The sequence below is a fragment of the Mustela putorius genome, unplaced genomic scaffold, assembly GCF_011764305.1.
Source record: "Mustela putorius furo isolate JIRA1106 unplaced genomic scaffold, ASM1176430v1.1 tig00000640_pilon_pilon_pilon, whole genome shotgun sequence".
NCBI lineage: Eukaryota > Metazoa > Chordata > Mammalia > Carnivora > Mustelidae > Mustela > Mustela putorius.
In genome coordinates, this window is record NW_025421432.1 from 7,059,989 (window position 1) to 7,086,848 (window position 26,860).

General features: G+C 37.7%; 1 long non-coding RNA gene across 1 annotated transcript in view; it reads left to right on the plus strand.

Annotated features, from left to right (window-relative positions):
• LOC123392856 overlaps nt 1–26,860 on the plus strand; it is a 191,636-nt gene that overhangs the window by 32,960 nt on the left and 131,816 nt on the right. The window lies entirely within an intron of this gene.

Here is a 26,860-nt window from a genome sequence, read left to right on the forward strand (position 1 = left end):
TCTCTCAAATATATATGAGGTTAACTAAACATCTCAACTTATCCAGGACTGGGGGATTTTCAGTGCTAAAATTGGGACTGTCCCAGATGAACCAGGAGATTTGGTAACCCTACATGTATATAATTGAAGAAACCTGGCATTATCTCATCTAACATGCATTCAACTATTCAGTTAGATATAATTAGCCCTCTTCTAAGATGAGAATCCAGGCACAGTGTATCTGGTGAAATAGTAACTATTAAATCAAATATCAAAATCCATTTAATTGACTTTAAAATAGATTTTTTAAATACCACACTTTCACCCAGCACATTACCTTAGCAGGAAAATAATACCGACAAATATTATATCTAATTCAGACTCTAGCAAGAAAAATTGGAGTGCTCTAACCACACGTCACATTTCTCTCAACTGGTTTAGGAAGGAAATTCACTGAGTGTCTTCCATCAACTCAGGACATGCTCTGGGCCACTATTATGATGCCACCCTGTCTTCCTCTTCCTGTTCTGTTCCCTATCTGTGTTGTCACTGCTGCCTGTTTCCCTTTTGGTTCCCTTCCTAAGCCACCATGGTCCCCTTCTATTTAACCTTTACTCATATGGTCCTCTCTCCATTGCTATGTGTTCTCATTATCTTGCAGAGATTTTGTTGGGAAACCATTTTATTTTGTGTGAAATCTTCTTATTCTAAGTACCTTATAGGAAAAGATGGAAAGGTCAGAACAAGACAATAGAAGAAAAAGAAGTATTCATATTGTTATAGACTAAATATCTATCTCCCCCTACAAACTTTTTGTTGAAAGAAAGCTCAATATGATAGTGTTAGCAGGTAGGGCCTTTGGGAGGTAATTGAGTCATTGGGTGGAGCCTTGAATGGGATTTGGGAATTTATGAGACCCCACAGAGCTACCTTGCCCCTTCTGCCATGTGAGGTTATAATGAAAAAGCGCATCTATAAACCAGGAATGGGTTTTCACCATTCAACTGAATATGCTGGAGCCTTGATCTTGGACTTCCCAACCTCTAGAACTCTGAGAAATAAATTTCATTGTTTATAAGCCACCCAGTCTATGGTATTTCTGTTATAGCAGCCTGAACAGAGACAATCTATTTTTTTAACATCTTTTTTAAAAAATTTGAATTCAATTAGCCAACACCTAGTACATCATTAGTTTCTGATGTAGTGTTCAATGATTCATGAGTTTCATACTAACACCCAATACTCATCACATCACGTGCCCTCCTTAATGGCCATCACCCAGTTACCCCATCCCTCCACCTGCCTCTTCTTCCACAACCCTCAGTTTGCTTCCCACAGTCAAGAGTCTCTCGTGCTTTGTCTCCCTCCCTGATTTCTCCCCATTCAGTTTTCCCTCCCTTCCCCTATGATCCTCTGTGCTATGTCTCGTATTCCACATATGAGTGAAACCATATGATAATTGTCTTTCTTTGGTGTATTTCACTTAACATAATCTCCTCCAGTTCATCCATGTTGATGTAAATGGTGAGCATTCATCCTTTCTGATGGCTGAGTAATATTCCATTGTATATATGGACCACATTTTCTTTATCCATTCTTCTGTTTAAGGAAATCTTCACTCCTTCCATAGTTTAGTTATTGTGGGCATTGCTGCTATGAACATTGGAGTGCATGTGCCCCTTCTTTTCACTTCATCTGTATCTTTGGGGTAAATACCTAATAATACAATTGCTTGGATCATAGGGTAGCTCTATTTTTAACTTTTTGAGGAACCTCCATACTTTTCCAGAGTGGCTGTACCAGTCTGCATTCCCACTAACAGTGTAAGAGGGTTCCCCTTTTTCCACATCCTCGCCAACATTTGTTGTTCCCTGTCTTGTTAATTTTAGCCATTCTAACTGGTGTAGGGTGGTATCTCATTGTGGTTTTGATTTGAATCTCCCTGGTGCCAAATGATATGGCACATTTTTTCATGTGTCTTTTGGCCATTTTTGTATGTCTTCTTTGGAGAAATATTTTCAAATCTTTTCTTCTGTCTCACTCAAAGCAATGATCTTGAACAAAAGTGTCTTTTCAACTTTCTTGGCTAAGATAAATTCCACCCTTTTCCTCTAAGATATTTCTTCACACACATAAACTTCTGACAGATCTATTTCACTGGCTTCCTAAATTTTGTAAGGTAATATGGCTATTAAGAACTTGAAATGTTGGGGTGCCTGGGTGGCTCAGTGGGTTAAAGCCTCTGCCTTCAGGTCAGGTCATGATCCCAGGGTTCTGGGATCAAGTCCCGCATCGGGCTCTCTGCTCCGCGGGGAGCCTGCTTCTCCTCTCTCTCTGCCTGCCTCTCTGCCTACTTGTGATCTCTGTCAAATAAATAAATAAAATCTTAAAAAAAAAAAAAACTTGAAATGTTGCTCTTCCAAATTGAGATATGCTGGAGTTGTAGAAAATACATAAGATTTTGAAGACTTAGTATGGAAAAAAAGTAAGATCTCATTAAAATATTTTATATTGATTACATGATAAAACTAGCTTTTTGTTACCTCTAATTAAACATAATATTAAAATTTCATTTGTATTTTAATGTGGTTATGGAAAACTTTAAAATGACATATTTGGCCCACATTCCTATTGGATAATTTGTTCTATAGTGTTATGATATCCTCACATAGCTAGGGTTTGAGAATGTATCTACTGGGAGAGACCTCATCCATCCCTCCACCCATCCATCTATCTAATCATCCATTCATCCACTTATGTAACATATACTTACTAGGTTTTATAGATAGAATCATGGGGAAGTAGACATGGCTATCCTCTTCATGTATCATACAGTTTAGTGAAGGAAAAATTCATTAACTATTCTACTAACTAATGTATAATTAGAACCTATGTTAAGTTGAAAAGGGTGTATGGGTCATGAAAGTCACACAGAAGGAATGAAGCTTGGGCTGGGGTGAGTGAGAAAGTCTCCCTAAGGGATTGAACATTTGGCCTCACAGCCAAATAAACTAGGCCAGAGTCTGATGGGAAGAGAAGAACGATGAAACCAGATGGTCCCTTCAGGGCCTTCGAGCAGCATGGCTTATGACACAAAGAAGAACAAGAAGCATTCCTCAAGATGAGACTGAAGAGATAGGTACAGGTCAAAACAAAAGCTCATTAGGAGACCAGTGGCTGCGAAGGAGAGCACACTAGCAGTGACTTGCAAATTGTGTTGACACATTGGGAGCTGGTGGACAATTTTTGTTAGGGTAAGGAGCTCTGTAAAGGTCATTTTTTGTTGTTATATTATTTGCTTTTGGTCTTTTAGCACCACTTACAGATTTGGAATTATGGTGGCTTTTATGCCAGATCTATTTTTTTTATCTTTGGCATTTAATTGCAAAACTCCTTCTGACTGGGTTATTCTGATTTAGTCAGGTCAAAACAAGCAAGGCCATAAGAATATGAAGGGAAAAATACTCTGGAAATTACATGTAATCATTCTCCTTCCTGTCTTGACAGCCAGACTGCAGTCCAAATGAAAGAACAACAACAACAACAACAACAAAAAAAAAAAACCCAACAGTGTTCTGAAGGGGAAGGAGGAGATTACTTTTTGGTCATTCCTTTCCCATCAGAAGATTTTTCTATCTGAGCTATTTGCCCAAATCTTGGTGGATTGAGAGAATTTTTTCTTTTTTTAAGAAGGCAGATTCTTTCTTTACTTGATCATCACTAAATATTGGCAATGATTCTGAGTATGATTGCGGTAATACACGCAAATAAACACTTTAAGTTATAAACTGCATGCAAAAGTTATTTCTGTAGTCCTTAACCGGTAAGGATCATAGTTTCCCACTCAAATACTAACTACTGCATTATTGTAGTCATATCTTTTTTTTTTTTTTAACTTAAATTGAGGGGGAAAAAAACCAAACCTCACAGTAAAAGATACTAAAAGCAACTTCCCATAGCTTTAAACTGTTCACTTTAACTATAAATTATTCTAGGAAAAGATCTATAAATAACCATGAAGCCGAGGAATGCATGGGAAATTAAAGTTAATGCAGAATGCTCTGCTTGTTTCTTTGGTTTTCAAATAAAGTGCTCTCTGCTTTGTTTATTCAACAACACATGATTAACCTGTTTGGCATGTTACATAACAGAGGGGAGACTGATCTATTTTTTGATACTCTATGCAAATTATGTTCAAAGTATGTTTAGACATATGTGATGCTGTGCTTTATAATAAGAAATGTGTATTCGCTCTTTATCCTGTTAGGCCCAGAGCTTCTAGAACCCTTAGAGTTTCCTGAGTGATGAGAGTGATAAAGGCATCTGGTTCATGAGGTGACTTGGACCTCACCTAAGGATGGGGGCTGGTTGCCAGGAGACCCAAAGATGTGCTTAGAGGATTGGAACTTATAGTCTCACTCCAACCTTTTTAGCAATATGATACTTATCCAACAGTCTGAAATGCAAAGTCCGTTGTTATACATTCTTCCTATTAGCCAAAGGAACTCATCCGGCTGTAAACTAGCTAAAAAAGCCATATGTTGTCTTGATAATTAGTTATCTCCAAAAGTTATATATCCAAGGGTTGCAAATATCCAGCCATGGACAAATGAACTGTTACCAAAATACTTTTCACCAGGTACTATATTGTCCATTTTAGATTAGTATTTGATCGTTTATCATGTTAATTGGTAGACAGGATCAAGAAGGTCCCAATCATTCAACTGTTTTTTACTGATGCTCTGCTCTGTGCAATGCTAAATGGCATTTGTTAAATCAAAATCCATCTCTTAATTCCTGTGTACAGACTAATGGGCTGCAAATTGAATTGTCTTAATTTTGTCACTCTGTTAAAGCTGCCATTGTCTTAAAAAAAAAAAAAAGCCAGTTTAAGCAATAAATTCAACTGGAACAATCTACCTACATTTATTACTTTAAAAAGAGCTTTGCTAACATATATATTCTGATTTATTCTTCTCAGTTTGGGGCTTTTACAAGATGTGGCTTGAGGCTATTTACAATACCTAAATGCCTATCACATAGCAGTCCTGTGTTAAGTGGCAATTGGGTAGAATATGTACTATATAAGAGAAGGTGGTGTTTTGGGAAATTTATCAGATAAGATGATGCTGATTTTATATTTCATGGATTAACATCCATTTTTAAGACTCTAAGTTTTTTTTTTTTAACTTTCACTGCATGTTTTTCTTCAGGTTTCTAAAGAAAAAAAAGTAAAGCTTTAACCAGTTTGTGATATTTAAGCCTATGTGTAATAAGTGTACTATGTTAAACAACGTTGTTCTCAAATTTAGTCTATTCCTTTGTCTTGCTTTGTACCTAATTGGATTTTAATACGACAAATGTAATGGGAGGTTTTCTGATATTTCCTTGAAAATATATAACTCTGCCTGGAAGTGTCCTTGAGAAACTTGGAAAGGTTTTTATTGCGTCAAATACTTGAATACTAATTAACATAGTAATGTTTATCTCAACCATAATACTACAGCTTCTTCAAAAAACTCTTTTGGCCTGAGGAATTCTACAATATCTGATTTGCTTCTAATCTGAAAAGAATATCTTTCCCATAGCTAATAACTTTCCAGAGCTGGAGAACAGAGCTACCAACCTTAGTTTTCAAAAGAAAATTTAATTTAACACCTAATTTAACAGTGTACAAGAAAGTAATTATCAATTTGGATCAGTTTTGAAGGTAAATTATCATTTACTCCCTAGTGGGTTTAGCTTATCAAGATGCTTTTTCAATAAACTGATTTCTAGAAAATCTTTTGGAATTTTGTTAAGGACAATGACATCCATGGAAAAGGAAATATTTGTGATTAAGTAAACCTCTTGAGCCAAGGTCAATAAATGATTCTCTGTTTTATTCAATTATTGGCTTAATTTATCAGAATTCTATTAAAATGAATTATAATAGACCCCAAATTGCATTCCCTTTCCCTGGGAACTCAGATTGCATTCATCTGTTGACATTCCAAATATACTCTTTTCTTCCTCCCTCTGTATTCTCTAATTGACCTCAGCAACATTCATTGCTGTAAATATGACCTCTGGTCAGAAATCTTTTTTTTTTTTTTTTTTAAGATTTTATTTTCAAGTCATCTTTACATCCAACGTGAGGCTCGAACCCACAATCTGGGGATCAAGAGTCACATGCTCCACCAACTGAGCCACCCAGGCACCCCTCTAGTCAGAAATCTTGTTTGAGCTCTAAACTAGTATATTTAAGTGTCATCCTGATATTTGACGACTAAGTTTCATAAGGCTCTTAAAATTAACATGTCCAAACCAAGTCTTCTTTTCCCCACCTCTAAGTACTCCAATGACTATCCAATTCCAACTTTTCCAGTGAATCTCTCTTTGTCATTAGCCAAGTGAAAAAATGGGCATTATCTTCTTCCCAATCCACTTGCCCAACTCTGGTACCAAGACCTTTACCAGCCCTGATTAATTTTATCTCCTAAGTGTATGTTTTGTCTTCTTGACCACCACACTAGTCCTTACCATTATCACCTCTTGATTACACTACTACCTGCGTCATAATTTGTACTGTGAGAAGCCCAGCTTACTTGCCTCTTTCATCTTCCTTGTTTCCATTCCTCTCACTGTAACCAGAGTGACCATTTAGGAATCTTTCTCTAATCACATCACCTCTCTCCCCTTAAAATCCTTCAAAACCTTCTCACTGGGCTTAGAATAAAGACCAAAATACTGAGCATGATCTCCAAAGCACTGCATAATTCAGACTCTGCCTATTCTCCAACTACATCTCCTACCCATGATTCACTATTTTCCAGTCATTGGCCTAGGCTGAGTTCTGCAACATGAAAAGCTCTTTGCTCCCTCATGGCTGTTTCTTCTACCTCACAACCTCCCCCCTCCCACTTCACATCGTTGGGACCTCCCTTAGATATTTATGGATGCTATTTCTTGTTCTAAAATAGATCTTTCTTATTCTCTCCCATGATTGCATCCTTCAAAGAACAATGTGTTTACTATTTAATCATTGCTTCTTTTCCTTCCATAAACCTTGTGTTCTATGAAAGAAGGGGACAGGACTGATTTCTTCACAACTCTATATCCAGCACCAAATAGCATGCCTAATATATAGAAAGACTCAGTAAGTATTTTTAAATGAATAAACATCCAGACCAAAAAAAAAAAAAAAAAAAAAAAAAAAAAAGGCAGGTAAAATCTTATTCCATGGATCAAGGGTGTTAAGATTGCCACATTTTTTTCCTTCTTTTCTTTTCTTTTTCTTTTTTTCTGCCTTCCTTCTTTTCTTTCTTTCTATTGAAATGTCTTTTTTTTTTTTAAAGATTATATTTGTCAGAGAGAGAGCAAGAAAGCACAAGCAGGGAGAGCAGCGTCAGAGAGAGAAGCAGGCTCCCTGCTGAGCAGAGAGCCTGGTGCAGGACTCAATCCCAAGACGGTGAGATCATGACCTGAGCCAAAGGCATACGCTTAACCAATTGAACTACCCAGATGCCCCGAAATGTCTATCTTCATTTAGGGTTTTATGGATTAGTCCAGGGGTGGTAATAATGAGTAAGAAAATTTAAATGAAAAATACTCATGAAGAATAAGAATTATACTGGAAAGAATCTTAAGAGATATAAAGTTCTAACAGTCTAGTATTCTAAATCAGGAAAGAGCAACTTTGGAGGCAGAATGTCAAAGGCAGTTTAAGGGCAGAGGTCTCATCTTCCTTGTTTAATATATATATATATATATATATTTTTTTTTTTTAACAATTTATTTGAGAGAGAAAAGGAGAGAGCATGAAGGAAAGGGGCAGAGAGAGAGAGAGAGTCTTAAGCTGACTCCAAGCTAAGTACAGAGCCTGATGCAGGGCTTGATTTCATGACTCAGAGATCACAACTTGAGCTGAAACCAGAATCTGGACCCTTAACTGGCTGTGCGATCCAGGTACCTCTTTCTTGTTTTGTGTTTTGTTTTGTTTTGTTTTTATATAATTATGTAATATGATAGCAGTGCTAATTATTGCTACAATGACAATCCTATTACAATATATAAGTGTAACAAATTAACATGTTATACACCTTAAGTTTATACAATATTATATGTCAAAATTATTTTAATTAAAAATGAAACAAAACAACCGGCCTCTTCTTGGGCAAAGCAATCATATTTGCTTTTATTGAATAAAATCTGTGGCTGAGATCTCAAGTCATAGGAAATTCAAACCCCTATGTTGTTGAAGGGAATAGTCTCCTATCTCCAGAAACACATGGAGATCTTTGAAGTTTATGCAGTACCCATAAAAGTGGGGGAAGTGTCTTTATCTTCTGCTCTTAATTACAATCGTCTTTACTGTCATGCCTACACTACCCTTTGAAGAGAGGTTGCTCTGCTGCTCTCAGGCTAAGCTTGAGCAAAGGAATCTCTGCTGATTCTGTGAGCCTCAATGGTGAGGGTCGAGCCTTTTCATGGACTTATAGCAACTGCCTTTTGAAAATTTGTCTTTTCCGAGGGACAGGACCTAGATTACTTTTTCTGTTTGTCGTCATATTCTAAGCTCTGGACTTTGGCTATAATTGGAATTCTTTTTTATAGCTCAATTTAAAAATCTGGTACGGAAAGAACATTATCAGTGAACATTCTTCCTTATAGAAGGAGAATTTAGAGAGGGGAGCTCTGCAGCCAACTTCTCCCAAGGCCAAACTTGTCATGCAGTGAACTTTGGACCATACCACTCCTGGAACCTGAAGTGTATCTACAGAAAAGTTTCTGTGAGTGAATGAGAAAAAAGTTTCTGTGAGTGAATGAGAAAATGAGAATGACAATGAGAAAACACTAAATAAAGATCAGCACCCCAACAAATGATATCTGTAGTTTTTAAAAAACAAAACCCAAACAAGATCTAGAAATGAGATCCATTGCACAATATGTAAAATACCCAAATGGGGTTTATTAATTTATGATATTACAAAGATAGCAAATTATTATTATGAATGATAGGTTCAGCTCTCTGGAACTGGAGTTATTGACATTTTGCTATACTGTTAATAGAAACATAAACATTTATAGTCTACTGAAAATAATATATGGTGGAGATCTGATATAACCTTCTGTTCCAACTGGGATTTTGTGGAAACTCTTAGAAAATTCCTTTATGCAAACTCTTTCTCTCTCTTCCTCTCTCCCCGCCAAATTCTATTGACCCTTTTCTTTGTGCTCCATGTAGTTATATATTTAACTTACTTCCTTATATTAAGATCCTTAAAATGTGTAACATTTTTAATTCTGATTTATTAAGATCCTTAAAATGCGTAACATTTTTAATTCTTTTTTTTTTGAAAATGCATAACATTTTTAAAATAAGAGGACTTATCAATTGGTTATTTCAATTTTTTCCTACAAAATACATTTCTGTCTTAAAATACTTGAAAAATACTGAAAGATAAAAATTAAATAGTCCTACAATAATAACCAAATGCCATCAAATCCTTATTATAATGGCTTAATATGCTCAAGTCTTCAAAACGCTTTCTGTCAATTATGTATTAGTCAGGAATGATCCTGTCATCTGAATATGTAGAGCTTTACTGCTTTCTGACTCTTGCTGCACACCCTCTGCCTATTGTCCCTGTTTTCCACTGACCCTGAGGTAGCAGGTTGGATTGTATCTCAACTTCTTTTAAAAGAAAGACCAGTTTCTAGTTTGATTCCCCCCAGCAAAAAGATACCTGTTGGAGAACATCGAAGATGCCTTTGTACTTTGTGGTTGAGGTTATTAAGTGCTGTCTCTGACTACAATTACTGTATGACATTTTAAACATTTTTATCTCCACCTTCCTATAGACTGGCACTTAAAGTACAGAAATTATATTCTTAATGAAGTAGAGGCAATTTTGTATATCAGCATGCATAGTAAGTGGCTAAAAGCCATGTTTCTATGACTCTGAGTGGTTCTGATATTGTGCCTACTTCTGACCTCAAATGACAGGTGTGTGGCATGAGTGAGAAAGACCTCTTTGTTGTGTAAGCCACAGAGATTTAGGAGATTTTTATTACTGCAGTATAATCTAGATTTTCGTAAGTGATACAATTACCCTGCCACAGAAAACTTCAAGTGCCTAAGTACAGAGTGCCAAGTCCCAGGAGAGAGCTGCTGCTAAGGTTTTTGTTCTTCATCTTACAAGAAGTTTGCGTGCATGCCAATGTTAACTTGCTAACCTTGAGCTTGACATGGCAACTGCCTACTCACCCCGAGCTCTTTGACCGCAGCAAAAAATAAAATGTCCTTAAACCTGATCTATCACAGCAGCATTCTTCCCTCAAAGGGATGGCATGAAGGAACTGGGAGGGAAGAGGTAGGGTAGGACTAGGATTCCCCCTGGCATATCTGGCTCATATTCAAACAAATAGGAGAAAATACATACTCAATGATACAAAGTACAAACCATCAAACGATGGAGATGTTACATAAAAACACTGTTACATAAAAGTACAGTTGCAACACTTTATCTAGAAATGAATAAATCAAATTATAAATTGGAAGGAAAGGATAAGAGGTGGTGTTATTTTTTTAAAGTACAGACTCTTAGGGAAACGAAAAAAATTTTTTAAATTTTTCAAACATGAGGACAGCCAGAAACTCTGTTATGAACTGTTGGATATTTAGGAGAGCTATGTAGGGGGCGCCTGGGTGGCTCAGTGGGTTAAAGCCTCTGCCTTCAGCTCAGGTCATGCTACTGGGGGATGAGTCCCCATCAGGCTCTTTGCTTGGTGGGGAGCCTGCTTACCCCTCCCCTCTCTATCTGCCTGCCTTTCTGCCTACTTGTGATGTCTGTCTGTCAAATAAATAAATAAAATCTTTAAAAAAAAAAAAAAAAGGAGAGCTATGCTTTACCCATTGCCTTTAAAATAAAAACTTTTTTTTTCATAGAAGCAAATTTTAACTGTATAAAATCTAGGAATATTTTATTTAATTTTTTATTCAAATTCCAGTTAACATATAGTGTAGAATTAGTTTCAGGAGTCGAATTTAGTAATTTATCACTTAGATATAATACGCAGTGCTCATCCCAACAATGCCCTCCTTAATGGGCATCCCCCATTTAGTGATTCCCTCCACCCTCCCCTCTAGCAGCCCTCAGGTTGTTTTCTATAGTTAATAGTGTCTCAGGCTTCGCCTCCCTCTGTGTTTTTATCTCCTTTTATTTTTCCTTCCCTTCCACTATGTTCCTCTGTTTTGTTTCTTAAATTCCACATGTGAGTGAAATCACACGATATTTATCTTTCTCTGACTGACTTCTTTCGCTTAGCATAATATACTCTGGTTCCATCCACTTTGTGCAAACAGCAAGATTTCATTCTTCTTGTTGATTAACTTGTATGCAGACAGTACATCCAAGATCTGAATACTTTTGGTAAAACATGATTAAAGACTTGTATCTTGATACACCAAATACATTTTTTAACATTGAGATATCTTAAAGCCTGTGTTGGAAGTAGGTACTATGGAAATAATACATTTGGCAGTTACTTTGAAAATTTATTTTGATACAGTTGTAATCTTATTGAACAGTTTATGGTGTAATTTCCTTGGCTTTTATCCTAAATATTACTACTGTGTGAATTTGTTTTCGAAGAGAAATGCAGTGTTTTTAATTTTCACCGGGCTTTAAGCTGAAGAAACTGTAATTCTAGTCTGTGTAACTTGCTCAGAGAGAGTCTGCAAAACATTTTCATAAATTGGTAAGCTTTTAGTACATGTTTATTCATTGGGTTGCAGTGACTATATTTTTACAAAATTCTTCTTGAATTTCTTAAGGACTTTAAACTGTGTCTACATTTTTCTGTCATTTCCTTTTAGTTTCCATGGACCTCTTAAGCATTTCACTTAGCAAGGTCTGCAAGTTATCCTTCAAAAAAATAAAGCTAAAATAACATTACTCCAGAGACACTGATCAATCCCTTAGTTTTGTAGCTTTAACCTTTTATGTCCTTGTATACCTTATGTAGTGAAGTTGAATGCAGCAGGATTTCCACAACGTCTACTTATATTCTGCAGATGATAATGCAGAATATGTTTTGGGGGCAGTTTTCCCAAGCTGTATTTATAGAATGCCCCAGAGTCTGTCCTTAGGAGAATAAGAGATTAAACTACACCGTTTGAGGATGTAACTATCTGTAAGCAAGTATATTATACAATTGACATTTTACAGTCCAACATTATATAACAGCTAAGCAGTGATAAAATCTCTGTGCTTATTCAGCAAAAGCTAAGTAAACTGGTGTAATTTTAGAAATTTTCAAGAACCCTGTAACTGGATGGCACCACAATCCTAACAGAGACAAGTTTCCATCTACAAATTACAAATTTCATTACAACTATTTGTGTAAATTACTCTCAATCCAAGACCTTTTAAATATGCCTTTGTTGTGCCATTGTTCTTAATGAGAAAGCTACTTAAAGTATACTTATAGATGTATTCACAACTATTACAAAAATAAAAAGTGGATCAATTGGTTGGTTGTACCTCAGTTGACACATTTCAACCTAATAATTTATAAAGTATTATAGATTTGCTAAGCTTGTCAAAGTGGTAAAGGAGATATGTTTATTTATTCTGGGGGCTGGTTGTTTTTAATATCTTTTTTTTAAGATTTTATTTATTTATTTGACAGACAGAGATCATAAGTAGGCAGAGAGGCAGGTGGAGAGAGAGGGGAGGGCAGAGAGCCCGATGTGGGGCTCCATCTCAGGACCCTGGGACCCTGACCTGAGCCGAAGGCAGAGGTTTTAACCCACTGAGCCGCCCAGGCGCCCTTTAATTTCATTTTAAATAAAATCAGCAAGAGGAATAAATTGTCATTGAGGCTGAGGTTTTGTTTTGTTTTGTTTTTTCCTCTTTCACACAGCAGTATAAAACACAAAATTGTCTAACTTCTGTTTGGTGGCACTTTCAAGCTTTGGCTTTTAGATTAAGCTAGACATGATTAGATGCCTTTTGTGAGCATCTTACAAGAGTTAAAGAATTGAGGTTCTAGCCTTGAGTCTATCACAAGGTAGTTTTGAATGGGGCATCTTTCACTTCGTCTACCTGAGGCTGTTTCAATATCTACAAAAGGAGTGGGCTAAGGGGCACCTGGGTGGGTCAGTTGGTTAAGTGTCTCGGGTCTTGGGATCAAGCACTATTGGGCTCCCTGTTCAATGGGGCAGGGAGCCTTCTTCTACCTCTGCGGTTCCCCCTGCTTGTGCTTGCTTTCTCTCTGTTTAAAAATAAATAAATAAATAAGGCGATTGGCTGGGTCAGAGGTTCTGAGGTTTGCTCCAGCTTTGTGTTCTTCAGTCCATGATATATTGCTCATATGAGTTTTTAACATTCTTAAACCTAAAATTTGTTTTATTTAATAGAGTTGGTTTCTTAAAAAAATTATTCAACATTTTTCATCCTAGATGTGTGCTTTTCAGTGTAGTCGTGAGAAGATGTTATCTGCTGTAATTACTGCATCTAATGACTCAGTGTCCACTTTTTTTACCCACGTGCCGGTCATGAGCCTGTCCGCCCTTAGATTCTTTCCTCCTTTTCCTTCTGCTCAGATCTGCATACTAGGGTTCGAAATTAGCAATCTGTGTTTCCAGGCTCCCTTGCAGCAGCAGCCATGGAGGTAAGATGCCCACACCTTCCTTCAAGAGAGGACCTGACACAGGGGGCATTTGGGAGGCTGAGAGTGTCCAGCCCTAGTGCCTTCAGGATGTGCCTCAGTCTTGGAGTTTTTCCTGAAGCTCTATGATTGTCTGATGTCCTCACTGCCCAAAGCTCTGATCTGCCTCTCCTTTCATAGGCCTCATATTAGCCCTGGGCTTGAAGGCTTTCCCCTCTACTCTACTACTTCTCCCCCTTATCTTCCATAGGTGTTACCCCAACAAATCTCTTGCCCATCTAGATCCATCTTGCCATCTAGTGCTCACAGGACATAAACTCACACATTTGTGAATTACTTTTTATTCCACTCAGCCAATGGAAGAGACTGGAGAGCTGCTAAAGGGAGGAAGGAAGACAGAACCAGGATACGTGTCCCATCTCTACGGAACCAGGATACGTGTCCCATCTCTCCACCTCAGGGAACATCACAGTTGTGCCTGTTCTTCCTCCATGGCACCAGCCCCTGCCCTGTGGCTCCTTATTTGTACGATTCTCAGTTCCTGTCAAACTTACTGGTTTCTAGGCTCCAGTTACACCACCTGCTCCCATCACCTTCAGGAATAATAGTAGCTTTCTGTTATTTTTAACATCTTGGTTGCCTCGCCATCCTTTATCCCTGAAATAACCTCCTCGCACTCGGTAATTACTAAGCACTGTCTTTTGCAGAATACTTTATCTTCCTATTGCCTGTCTGAGATCTGGGTCACGGAAGGGATGTTAGTTCCCTTGTTCTCTAAGTCTCCTTTCAGACTGCTTCCTAAAATTGGCTCTTTTGAGCCCTGTATCCTTGCTTTTTATTTTTTAAAGCTTGCAGGGGAGGCCTAGGTGATACAGTCAGTTAAGCATCTGACTCAGTTTCAGCTCAGGTTGTGATCTCAGTGTAGTGAGATCGAGCCCAGGGTTGGGCTTTGTACTTAGCATGGAGTCTGCTTAAGACTCTCCCCCATTCTCTCTATCTCCCTCTGTCTCTCTCCTTTTCTCTTTCTTTCTCAGGTAAATAAATAAATCTTTATCCAAAAATTTAAAAAAAAATGTGGGAATACGAAACTGTTACCCAAGTAAAACCCAACTTAAGAAACTATCACATAGTAAAAGTCTTTCTCTTCTAGCTTCCTGAAAGGGAGTTTTGAATAGAGGGGCACTGTGGTAGGAGAGGGAGGTTGCTGGAAATCTAGTTTAGGGTCACAGGCACAGAAAAGGAGGGTGTGTCTGGGTGCCTGGATGATTGCTGACAAGGGAACTTTTGAAAACACCACCCCAGCAGAAGTTGACTTTTCTCCACATTTTCATTTCTGAGTTTCTGGTCCTTTCTGCCACTTATGATGTATGCAACACCCTTTCTTTTTATTCTAGTGTGGCTCATCTCTAACTCTTTGAAGTCTGAGCCCTTTATTGTTTGCTACCACCAGGGCTGATGTCTGTGACTCAGCTCTCTGGCTGCCTTGGGATTTTTTCGGACCAGGTGCCCTAAATCAGAGCAAAGGAGCTCACTGAAGATTAAACTGTTTATTCATAAAACAGCAACATTTTGTTTGTGGTAGGAAATAAAACCACTTTTCAATGCCAATGAGCGAACTATTGAAAATAACATCTAAACAATCATCCATGTTTTGCTTAATTTTGAACAAATTGCTTTAGTTTGTTTTCTTTCATGCTGTAGTTACACTGGTTATGATGTTGCATAGCTTACTCCATGCCATGAATGGATAGGTTTCTGAAAGGATCTCAGCATCAGCTCAGACTTAAGAGCGGTAATTTTTTTTTAATTGGTTATATAAACTTAACTTAGGCTAAGAATATTTTCTTTTTTTTCTGCTCTCAGCTTCTGGATCAGAGTAACCAAGCTGAACCCTCACTCTGACCCTGCTTTAGTTTTCTGCATGGACACCTCATGAAATGCTATCCTGTCTTAGCCTTGATCAGAACACTTATCATTTATGCTTCCAAGTGAAGCTCTGTTTGAATCAGCTAGAACTTTTATTTATTTTTATTTTTTTATTAAAGATTTATTTATTTATTTGATAGAGAGATCACAAGTAGGCAGAGAGGCAGGCAGAGAGGGGAGGGGGGCAGAGCAGAGAGCCCGATAGGGGGCTTGATCCCAGGATCCTCCCTGGGATCATGACCTGAGCCAAAGGCAGAGGCTTTAACCCGCTGAGCCACCCAGGCGCCCCTCAGCTAGAACTTTTAAAAGGGACCATGTTTATTGATGTGTTCTTATATGTTCATAGTGAATCATGTAATTAATGATTAAAATAAGTTAAATATGTTATTTATAGATTAATTAAGTTTATAGATTATTAATGGTAGTTGACTATAAATAATTATTCTCATAAGCAGCATGATTCTGTGAATTATGATTTCAGAATTTCAACTGACTCGGACTCCTCTGACTCCTCAGAAATGAGTAGATTGAATCTTAAAGGGTATTTCTAGTCCTGAATGCTGGGTATGTGGTTATTCACCCCAATATTGTTTATCTACACATACGTTTTTATGTGTTATAGTTTCTAATAGTTCTTTATTTGATAATAAAAATTGCATGTGTATATTCTTATGTAGACTGATCTTCCTTCTCTTCTAGCACAATTCTTTCTCTTATTGTGGTGGTGGGAGTAGAATGGGAAATAGGCTCTTCTTTCCCACTTGGATCTCAGAGGGAGGAGGAGCCTATGAATATTTGCATACAGACTATCTTTGTTTTGTGAAATCTGTTTCTCAGTGTCTGTCTCCTTGTTTGATTGGGAACTCTGCAAATGCTGGGATTGCTTCTGGCCTCTTCTCTGGTGTAGTCCCAGTGTCCAGACAATACTTTGCTCATTGTAGACACCCAAAACCTGCCCAAAGAAAGACGTATAGAATTTCGCCATGAACATAACATTGAATAAGTGTATTCCTCAAACTTTTTTACTCAAACAAAATTCAAAACCTAGAGTTCTTGTTTTCTCTACATCTTTGGATAAATTGATCTCTGATTCATTTTTCTCATCATATCACCTTCTTTAGTGAGGTCCTGGAGATCAAACCTAATTGGATAAAATAGCAAGCAGCATGTGTTGCCATCTACTAAGTCCTCAATGGTTACCATATTGGATATCTTTTGCAGCACTGCACAAATATCAAAATTTAGAAAGCTAAAATGTTCCTGCTGATTTTTTTTTTTCTCCTGTCAAATGGGATGTTCGGCCACTCTCCCATGGTATTTCCACCACAGAATTCAGTTGTACAACAAGGACTGAAGACAAAATGGCTCCCGAGCCCAAGTATTTCTATACAAAAGGAGTAATAGAATTCAGCAGCTTATGAAAATGTAGTATAAGGTAAAGCAGTTAATAAACACTTTGGGTATAGTGCTTAAGCAAGGAAGTGAGATTTGCCCTGCCCATGTGAGGACACATCCAGGAGCAGCCAGATCACCCCTTTTTTCCCATGTTTCACAGAAGGTCCCAATAAACTTTCCACATCCATGAGATATTATAACAACATGTCAGGGCAGTTTTAGATTTAATGGTAGAATGCACATTCTGGTGCAAGGGAGATAAACGTTGAGCTGGGCAGAAATGAATGTCTTTTCCAGTTGAGAAGAAACAGGAGGCACCAAAGCCTCAACTGTCATCAGAGCAAAGTAAAACAGTACCCAAATGTTTGGGGATTCCTTTGGCACCAAATTGTAATGGGGTGTAGGAAACTAACACCAGACACCTCGTGCTATAACTGTGCCAGCCAGAGGGGAAATCTAGCATCAGTTGAGGTGTGCTCTTTTACAAAATCAGCCCCATCTTTTCCAGCTTACTTTTTGCAACGTTGAAATGAATTGCGATCTCCTAGATCTGCTGGACAGAAAACAAAATAAAGTGTAAAAGTTCAATGAATTTATCCAGCAACTAAAACCCCGGGGTTGAGCTATGTGATTTTTATGAGTATGGAGCATTTAGCCTGTTGGCTGCAAAAGTCATTTTGTGATCGCCTGTTGTTTCTTTACGTTCCAGCCCATGCCAACAATCCTTTCTCCAATCTCGATGCCCTCTGGTTATATATAACTAAACTTAGAATCAAATTCCCCTCCTCTCCTCTTCTCCCTCCTCTCTGGCTTCTTCCTTTCCTTCCTTTCTAGAAACATTTATTGAGCACTAAATAGTTGGGACTCCTCTAACAGCTTTTAATAAATTATCTCATATTCTTGATAAACTTAGGAGGTAAATAATATTATACTTCCCTAGGGAACAAAAAAGAGCTACTAGAAAGTAAGGTTTAGGAAAAGGGAAACGTGTGTTCAAGGACACACAGGTAGGAGGGGTAGAGCTGAGCTAAGCTTCATTCTCACTTCATCTCCACATTTTGAGTTCTTAAATACCGAGCAGTGCTATCTATCAGTTGTGTGCAAGGAGAACCAAAACAGAGAGATCAATGTATTTTTAATGTGTGTAGAACGTGTGAGTAGTCTCATTATCTCAGAAGCCTGCATCCTACATTTTGCCAAGTGTGCGTTTTTCACAGCAAGTCAGAGGTTGGTTGAGCATTTTAATACAAAAGGATGCAACCTTCCCTTTCCAAAACAGCTCACTGCAGGACAGTTTGATTTGATGTAACATGCCTTAGTTTTCTCCATTTGATTTGCAAAATGTTACCCTCTGATGGTTTTATAGGTCTCTAGGCAAGTACTGAAGTGATGAGGTATGCAGAGAGCTTCAATTTGTAATTAAGAATACCTTCATGAGGCCTGGAAGGTAATCTTTGCTGTATGTTTACCACTTGCATTGAAAGAATAGCTTTGGCATTGCTTAGCAAAAGACTCTCTTTGTTTTGTCTGCTAAAGCCTGTGCTCTTGGTACTGTTTGAAAAAGTTTGCCTTAGCGCAGAAAAAAAAAATCACGTGCTGAAGTTTTTATTAAACCAACATACCAATGAAACTCAGATGTTTAAACAGACTGTCCAGACATGAAATAAACATAAGTCATCTTTCATTTCGTATTTACCCAGTATTTCAGGTTATATGGGATGAATTTATATATAAAAACATAGATATAACCCTAGAAAATTTTAACTACTTTTTGGACTCGTGACAACAACATTATGCATATTGTGCCTCGTGGTTACAATTTTAAGTGGCATTAAAAATACTACCTTGTAGATCTTAATCTATAAAACTCAGGACAAGTATAATCATCTTGACTCCTCCCTGGCAGGAAGGTATTCTAGGCACTGCTCTGTTTCTTTACAGATAATACTGTCTGTTGCACATTTCGAAAGACTTTCTCGAGGCTTTGCCCTGTGTTAGAAGCAAGTTCCAGCAACTCCAGTTATATAAATGATGCCACACTTATATAATGTTCTTTTGTTTTTCAACAAAGCAGAACATCTTTAAACTACGATGAATTCTCTAGGGAACTCTAAGATTGACCAGTTTAACACTACTAAAAATTAGAACTTCAAAAAGGAGTGCAGTTCAAAATAATAGAAGTTTTTCTCTCTACTTTTATAATTTTACATGGTACTTGATTCTTGGGTTCAAATGATGGGGTTACACAGTAGAACTATCATATGGACTTAGTGCCCTAGATATGTGTATATGTGTATCAGTAGCTTGCTTCTAAATGAGCTACTTGTCCATGTGTCTTGACATATATCTCTCTCTGGCCCCAATTATTCTCTCTTCCATTGGCATGTAAAATTCTTAATTTGTCCAAATGAGTCAGTAGATCCAGGAATTTGTGTGAGCAAAGGGGTGTACAAGTTGCTCTGGGGGAAAATATCTATTTCCTATATCAGAACAAATTGCACTGAACACACCCAGGACCATGGAAAGACAGAGGCTCTGTAGTTACACACACTTCGGTTCAGCTACACTCTTTGCCAATAGTTAGTTCCATTACCTTGAGCCTCTGTCTCCTCATTTTAAATGGGGATGACAACCTCTGTTAAATAGGACTCAGGAGGATACATGTGAAATGAAGTGAAAATTAAAGCAGGTTCAGAGATAAAATCAGCTGCTGCTGTTCAAGCCTGGACTAGGTACTATACCAAGTGCTTCATATACACTCTTTCAAATCTCTCAACCCTGGGGTGCCTGGGTGGCTCAGTGGGTTAAACCTCTGCCTTCGGCTCAGGTCATGATCTCAGGGTCCTGGGATTGAGCCCCACATCAGGCTCTCTGCTCGGCAGGGGGCCTGCTTCCTCCTCTCTGCCTCCTCTCTGTCTGTGTCTCTGCCTACTTGTGATCTCTGTCTGTCAAATAAATAAATAAAATCTTTAAAAAAAAATCTCTCAACCCCATTTATGATTTGCTATTCTCCATTTACGCAAGGCAAATGATCCTTGTGGAAGTTAAAAAAAATTGTCCAAAGTATCACCACTAATAAGTGGTAACATGGGATTTTGAAGCCAGATCTTAGTGACACTAAAACTTGGGCTTTAGAAGCTTCTATGAAACCTCTGGTGTAGTACTTGGGAAAGAGTATACACTCAGAAGAGCAGATACTTCTGCAGATGTGCAGATGTGCATATTTTCCTAGAAGTAAAGACTTTTTCTCTGTTATCTCATGATAGCTACATGGTAGGGTTCAAATGTCCCACATTGCTGTGTGACCCATACTTAAGTCATTGTCTCTTACTATTTTTAATCTTAAATTTCTTTGTTATCCTAAACTCCCAAATATTCTTTAAATATTTCTTCAAGTATTTTTTTTAAAGATTTTAATTTATTTATTTGACAGAGAAGATAGAGAGAGAGGGAACACAAGCAGGGGAAGTGGGAGTGGGAGGGGGAGAAGCAGGCTTCCCGTTAAGCAGGGAGCATGATGTGGGACTTGATCCTAGGACCCTGAGGTCATGACCTGAGCCAAAGGCAGACACTTAATGACTGAGCCACCCAGGCGTCCCTTCAAATATTTTTGATATGAGAAAATTGGTGGAGTTTTCAGAGTACTATAGCTTTTCAGTTAATAGTGAACCCAGAGAAGAAATAATGAGAATCTGGCCTCAAAATCACTTGGAACCTTTGTGTCTCTGAGTTTACCAAGATTAAATACTTTTATTTAAATCTCTTTAGGGAGGCCTGGGTGGTTCAGTTGGTTAAATGGCTGCCTTGGGCTCAAGTCATGATCCCAGAGTTCTGGGAATGAGTCCCACATTGGGCTCCTTGCTCAATGGGGAGCCTACTTCTCCCTCTGCCTGCTGCTCCCCCTGCTTGTGCTCTCTCTGACAAATACGTAAATAAATTACACACACACACACACACACGAAATAAATAAATCTCTTCAAGTTTTTTTTTTTTGTTACTTTTAATAAGGTAAGTTCTAAGAGGAAAAAAGCTATAAGAGAAAAAAGACAAAATATGGGAAAGTTTTTGTTGATTGGTTTTTCAAAACCTCTAGGTACAATAATTTAGTAAATAAATGTTTTAGCCTAAGAATCTTAGTAAATAGTTTTTCCTCCCATGAAAAATACAATTAGCAAATATTTAAAAACTGGTAATAAAAAGGAATGTCAAATTATTTGCCTTTCTGAAGCACCCTCCTATCTCGGTACACAGGTGAAAATTCCCGGTGGAGCTATTAGTCAGTTTTCTGTATCTGTGATGCTCAGAGAAGTCTAGACCAAATGGGTAACTCTGAGAGTCACTGATGTAGAGATGAAAGTCCAAGCCATGGGAGTTGGTAGAATGACATTAATCAGAAAGTAGAGGTTAGGAAATGAGTGGTGTTTAAAACAGCTTTGCAGAACTCTAATATCTTATTTTCAAGAGAGTGAAATTGACTAGGGGACTAACAGGTGGGAAGACAGATAGGAGGGATTTCCCAGAAGATTATTAGGGAAGAGCATATATATATATATTTTTAAGATTTATTTATTTATTTTAGAGGGGGGAGGGGCAGAGGAAGAGGGAGAGAATCCCAAGCAGACTCCCCATTCAAGGTGGAGCCCAATGCAAGGACTTGATCTCATAACCTGAGTCCATGACCGGAGTCGAAACCAAGAGTCTTGCACTTAGCTGGGTGACTGAGCCACCCAGGCACCCCAAGGGAATAGCATATTTTAGAAACAAAGGAGAGGCCAATTGAATGCTACTAAGAGGTTAAGTAAGATGAAGACAAAATGTTACTAGATTTAGCACTAGGTAGATAATTGGATAAGGAGACCTTGTGTCCCAGTTCACCCTGGAGTGTCCTAACTGAACGCTGCTGTCCCTGTGACAGTGTTTCCTAGTCATTGGTAACTCTTACAACAGTCATTTCAATAGAGTGATAGGAGCAGAAGTCAAATTTGAATGGATTAAGGAATGTGTAGGAAGTGAGGAAATGGAGACATTAGGGAAGATAATTTCTTGAAAGAAGTGCGACTACAAGGAAAGAGTAGGACCAGGATGGAATTAATTGTGAGGTCAAAGAATTTTTTTCTTAAGGTGTGAGAGACTGGGATGTCTCTCATGGGAATATCGGGCAGAGCGGGAGAAATCAAAGAGACAAAAGTGATAAGGGTTACTTAAATGGATAAATCTTCTAAAAAGGTGGCAGAGGATAGGATCCAGAACACAGAAGGTAGTTGGGCTGTAAAAGGGAGGAGGGGGACCATAACAATGGCAACCACAAGGGTAGAGGGGATAGGAGTGCAATCGCTAGTAGATAGGCATGTTTGCAATGGGAAGTTAACGTCATTTCAATCTATTCATGTATTTTCTCTGAAGAAGTGGAGAATGTTTTCCGAGAATGAGGGGGAGAGGTGGAGGTGTTATGGACTCAGAAGGGTAGGGAAGGTGTGAAATGTTGATGTGTGTAGTGTGGTGGTGAGAGTTGGATAAAATCCTGCAACAATTGCTTGATGGTATTCAGAGCCCAGTTGAGGTATGTGACCATTATAACGAAAGCCTTTTTGCAGTTTGCTCCAGGGGCACCCAGATGCCCAATGTCCAACACAGATAGGGCAGTTGTATCATTTCAAGTAGAAATAAAGGTAAGGTTTTGTCAAATAGATGTAATAAAGAACCAAAGTACAAAGAAGACGTGAGAATTGATGATAATATGAAATGAGAAACCATGAAAACTAAACTTGATCGGGGGTACCTGAATCCAGGAGGAGGGGTTTATAGAGAGGGAGAAAATACAGAAGACAAATAGGTTTCCAGCATTAAGGTCATGGTAGAAAGAGCTGGACCAACAAGCTGAAAAGATTGGAGGTCGTGGTCAGAATCTGAGCTGTTTGGATCAGTGATTTTGAAAATAAAAGTAGATCAGTTATCAACAAAACATACATCTACCTACACTCTTAGGATTAAGGTTAAATGGACAGCCTGCTTTCTAATCTCTATCCTACATCTTAAGAACTCATGTAACCTATTTCTGTATATTAATTTTGTATTCTGTGACTTTACTGAGTTCATTAACTATTTTCAGTCCTTTTTTGGTGCAGTGTTTAGGGTTTTCTATTTATAGTATCATGTCATCTACAAATAGTGACAGTTTTACTTTTTCTTTACCAATTTGGATGTCTTTTATTTGTTTTCCCTGCCTGATTGCTCTAATACTTCCAGTAATATATTGAATAAAAATGGTGAAAGTGGAGATCCTTGTTTTGTTACTGATCTTGGAAGAGAGGCTCTCAGTTTTTCACTGTGAGTATGATGTTAGCTGTGGGTTTTTCATTTTTCATATATGGCTTCTATTATGTTGAGGTATGTTACCTCTAACCCTACTAAATTGAGAATTTTTATCATAAGTGGATGCTATACTTTATCAAATGATTTTTTATATCTAAATCATATATCATATGGTTTTTATCTTTTCTCTTGTTAGTGTGATGTATCACACTGATTGATTTGCTAATATTCATCCTTGCATGGGATAAATCCTACTTGATTGTGGTGAATGATTTCTTTAGTGTATTGTTAGATTTGGCTTGCTAATACTTTGAGAATTTTTGTGTCTATGTTCCTTAGGGCTATTGGCCTATTATTTTCTTTTTTGTGTGTGGTGTCTTTGTCTAGTTTTGGAATGAGGGTAATGCTGGCCTTACAGAATAAATTTGGAAGCTTTCTTTCCTCTTTTCTTTTTTGGGAATAGTTTGAAAAGAGTAGGTATTAACTCTTCCTTTAATGTTTGGTAGAATTCATCTGTGAAGCAAACTGGTCCAGGACTTTTGTTTGTTGGGAAAGTTTGATAACTGATTCAATTCATTGCTAGTAATCAGTGTGTTCAAATTTTCTATTTTTTCCCAATTCAGTTTGGGAAAGTTATGTGTTTCTAGGAATGTGTTCATTTATTCTATATTGTCCAATTTGCTGACCTATAATTTTTCATACTCATCTCTTATAATCCTTTCTGTAGGATGTTATAATCCCTCTGTAGTTGTCATTTCTCCTCTTTTTCTGATTTGATTATTTGAGACCGCCCCCCCCCCACCTTTTTGATGAGTCTGGCTAAAGGTTTATCAATTTTGCTGATCTCTTCAAAGAACCAGCTCTTGATTTCATTGATCTCTTTACTGTTTGTTTTAGCCTTTATTTCATTTATTTCTGCTCTACTATTTATTATTTCCTCCCTTTTGCTGGGTCTGGGTTTTGTTTGTTCTTCTTTTTCTTGCTCCGTGATAGTGATTATCTTTTCATGTACCCGTTGGCCATTTGTGTATCTAATTGGAAAAATGTCTATTCAGGTCCTTTGCCCATCTCTTAATTAGATTATTTACAATTTCCTTTTCTTTTCTTCTTCTTTTTCTCTTTCCTTGTTGCTATCGAGTTGTATGAATTCTTTTATATTTTGGATATTAATCCCTTATTTGATAAATAGTTTACAAATATTTCCTCCCATTCCATAGTTTGACTTCTCATTTTATCAATTGTTTCTCTTGCTGTGCAGAAGCTTTTTAGTTTGATGTGGTCAAACTTACTAATTTTTGTTTTTGTTCCTTATGGTTTGTGTATCATATTAAAAAATCATTGTCAAGGTCAATATTAAGGAGCTTTCCCCCTATATTTTCTTCTAGCAATTTTATGGTTTTAGGTCTTATATTCGAGTCTTTATTTTGAGTCCATTTTTGTGAGTAGTGTGAGACAGGGGTCCATTATCATTCTTTTACATGATTGGCTGTCCAGTTTTTGCAGTACTATTTATTGAAGAGACTATTCTCTCCCCACTGTATCTGTTTGGTTCCTCTGCCATATATTAGTTGACTGTATATGTGTGGGTATATTTCTAGGGTCTTGATTCTGTTCCACTGGTATATGTGTTTCCTTTTTATTCCAGCATCACACTATTTTGATGACTATAGCTTTGTAATAAAGTTTGAACCTCTAGACTATTTGGGGTCTTTTGTGTTTCTATATGAATTTTTTAAAATTGTTTTTTTTTCTTATTCTGTGAAAAATGCCACTTGAGTTTTGATAGGGGTTACATTGAATCTACCCATTCACTTTGGGTAGAATGGAAATTTCAGCAATATTGATTCTTTCAGTCCAGGAACATGGGGAGTATTTCCATTTATGTGAGTCTGTAATTTCTTTCACCAGTGCCTTACAGTGTGTGGCATACTGATCTTCTACTTTTTTTTTTTTTTTTTTTTTTTTTTTTTTTTTTTTTTTTTTTTTTAATTTTTATAAACATATATTTTTATCCCCAGGGGTACAGGTCTGTGAATCACCAGGTTTACACACTTCACAGCACTCACCAAATCACATACCCTCCCCAATGTCCATAATCCCACCCCCTTCTCCCAAACCCCCTCCCCCCGGCAACCCTCAGTTTGTTTTGTGAGATTAAGAGTCACTTATGGTTTGTCTCCCTCCCAATCCCATCTTGTTTCATTTATTCTTCTACCCACTTAAGCCTCCATGTTGCATCACCACTTCCTCATATCAGGGAGATCATATGATAGTTGTCTTTCTCTGCTTGACTTATTTCGCTAAGCATGATACGCTCTAGTTCCATCCATGTTGTTGCAAATGGCAAGATTTCATTTCTTTTGATGGCTGCATAGTATTCCATTGTGTATATATACCACATCTTCTTGATCCATTCATCTGTTGATGGACATCTAGGTTCTTTCCATAGTTTGGCTATTGTGGACATTGCTGCTATAAACATTCGGGTGCATGTGTCCCTTTGGATCACTACATTTGTATCTTTAGGGTAAATACCCAATAGTGCAATTGCTGGGTCATAGGGCAGTTCTATTTTCAACATTTTGAGGAACCTCCATGCTGTTTTCCAGAGTGGCTGGACCAGCTTGCATTCCCACCAACAGTGGAGGAGGGTTCCCCTTTCTCCGCATCCTCGCCAGCATCTGTCATTTCCTGACTTGTTGATTTTAGCCATTCTGACTGGTGTGAGGTGATATCTCATTGTGGTTTTGATTTGTATTTCCCTGATGCCGAGTGATATGGAGCACTTTTTCATGTGTCTGTTGGCCATCTGGATGTCTTCTTTGCAGAAATGTCTGTTCATGTCTTCTGCCCATTTCTTGATTGGATTATTTGTTCTTTGGGTGTTGAGTTTGCTAAGTTCTTTATAGATTCTGGACACTAGTCCTTTATCTGATATGTCGTTTGCAAATATCTTCTCCCATTCTGTCAGTTGTCTTTTGATTTTGTTAACTGTTTCCTTTGCTGTGCAAAAGCTTTTGATCTTGATGAAATCCCAGTAGTTCATTTTTTCCCTTGCTTCCCTTGCCTTTTGCGTTGTTCCTAGGAGGATGTTGCTGCGGCAGAGGTCGAAGAGGTTGCTGCCCGTGTTCTCAAGGATTTTGATGGATTCCTTTCGTACATTGAGGTCCTTCATCCATTTTGAGTCTATTTTTGTGTGTGGTGTAAGGAAATGGTCCAATTTCATTTTTCTGCATGTGGCTGTCCAATTTTCCCAGCACCATTTATTGAAAAGGCTGTCTTTTTTCCATTGGACATTCTTTCCTGCTTTGTCGAAGATTAGTTGACCATAGATTTGAGGGTCTATTTCTGGGCTCTCTATTCTGTTCCATTGATCTATGTGTCTGTTTTTGTGCCAGTACCATGCTGTCTTGATGATGACAGCTTTGTAATAGAGCTTGAAGTCCGGAATTGTGATGCCACCAACGTTGGCTTTCTTTTTCAATATCCCTTTGGCTATTCGAGGTCTTTTCTGGTTCCATATAAATTTTAGAATTATTTGTTCCATTTCTTTGAAAAAGATGGATGGTACTTTGATAGGAATTGCATTAAA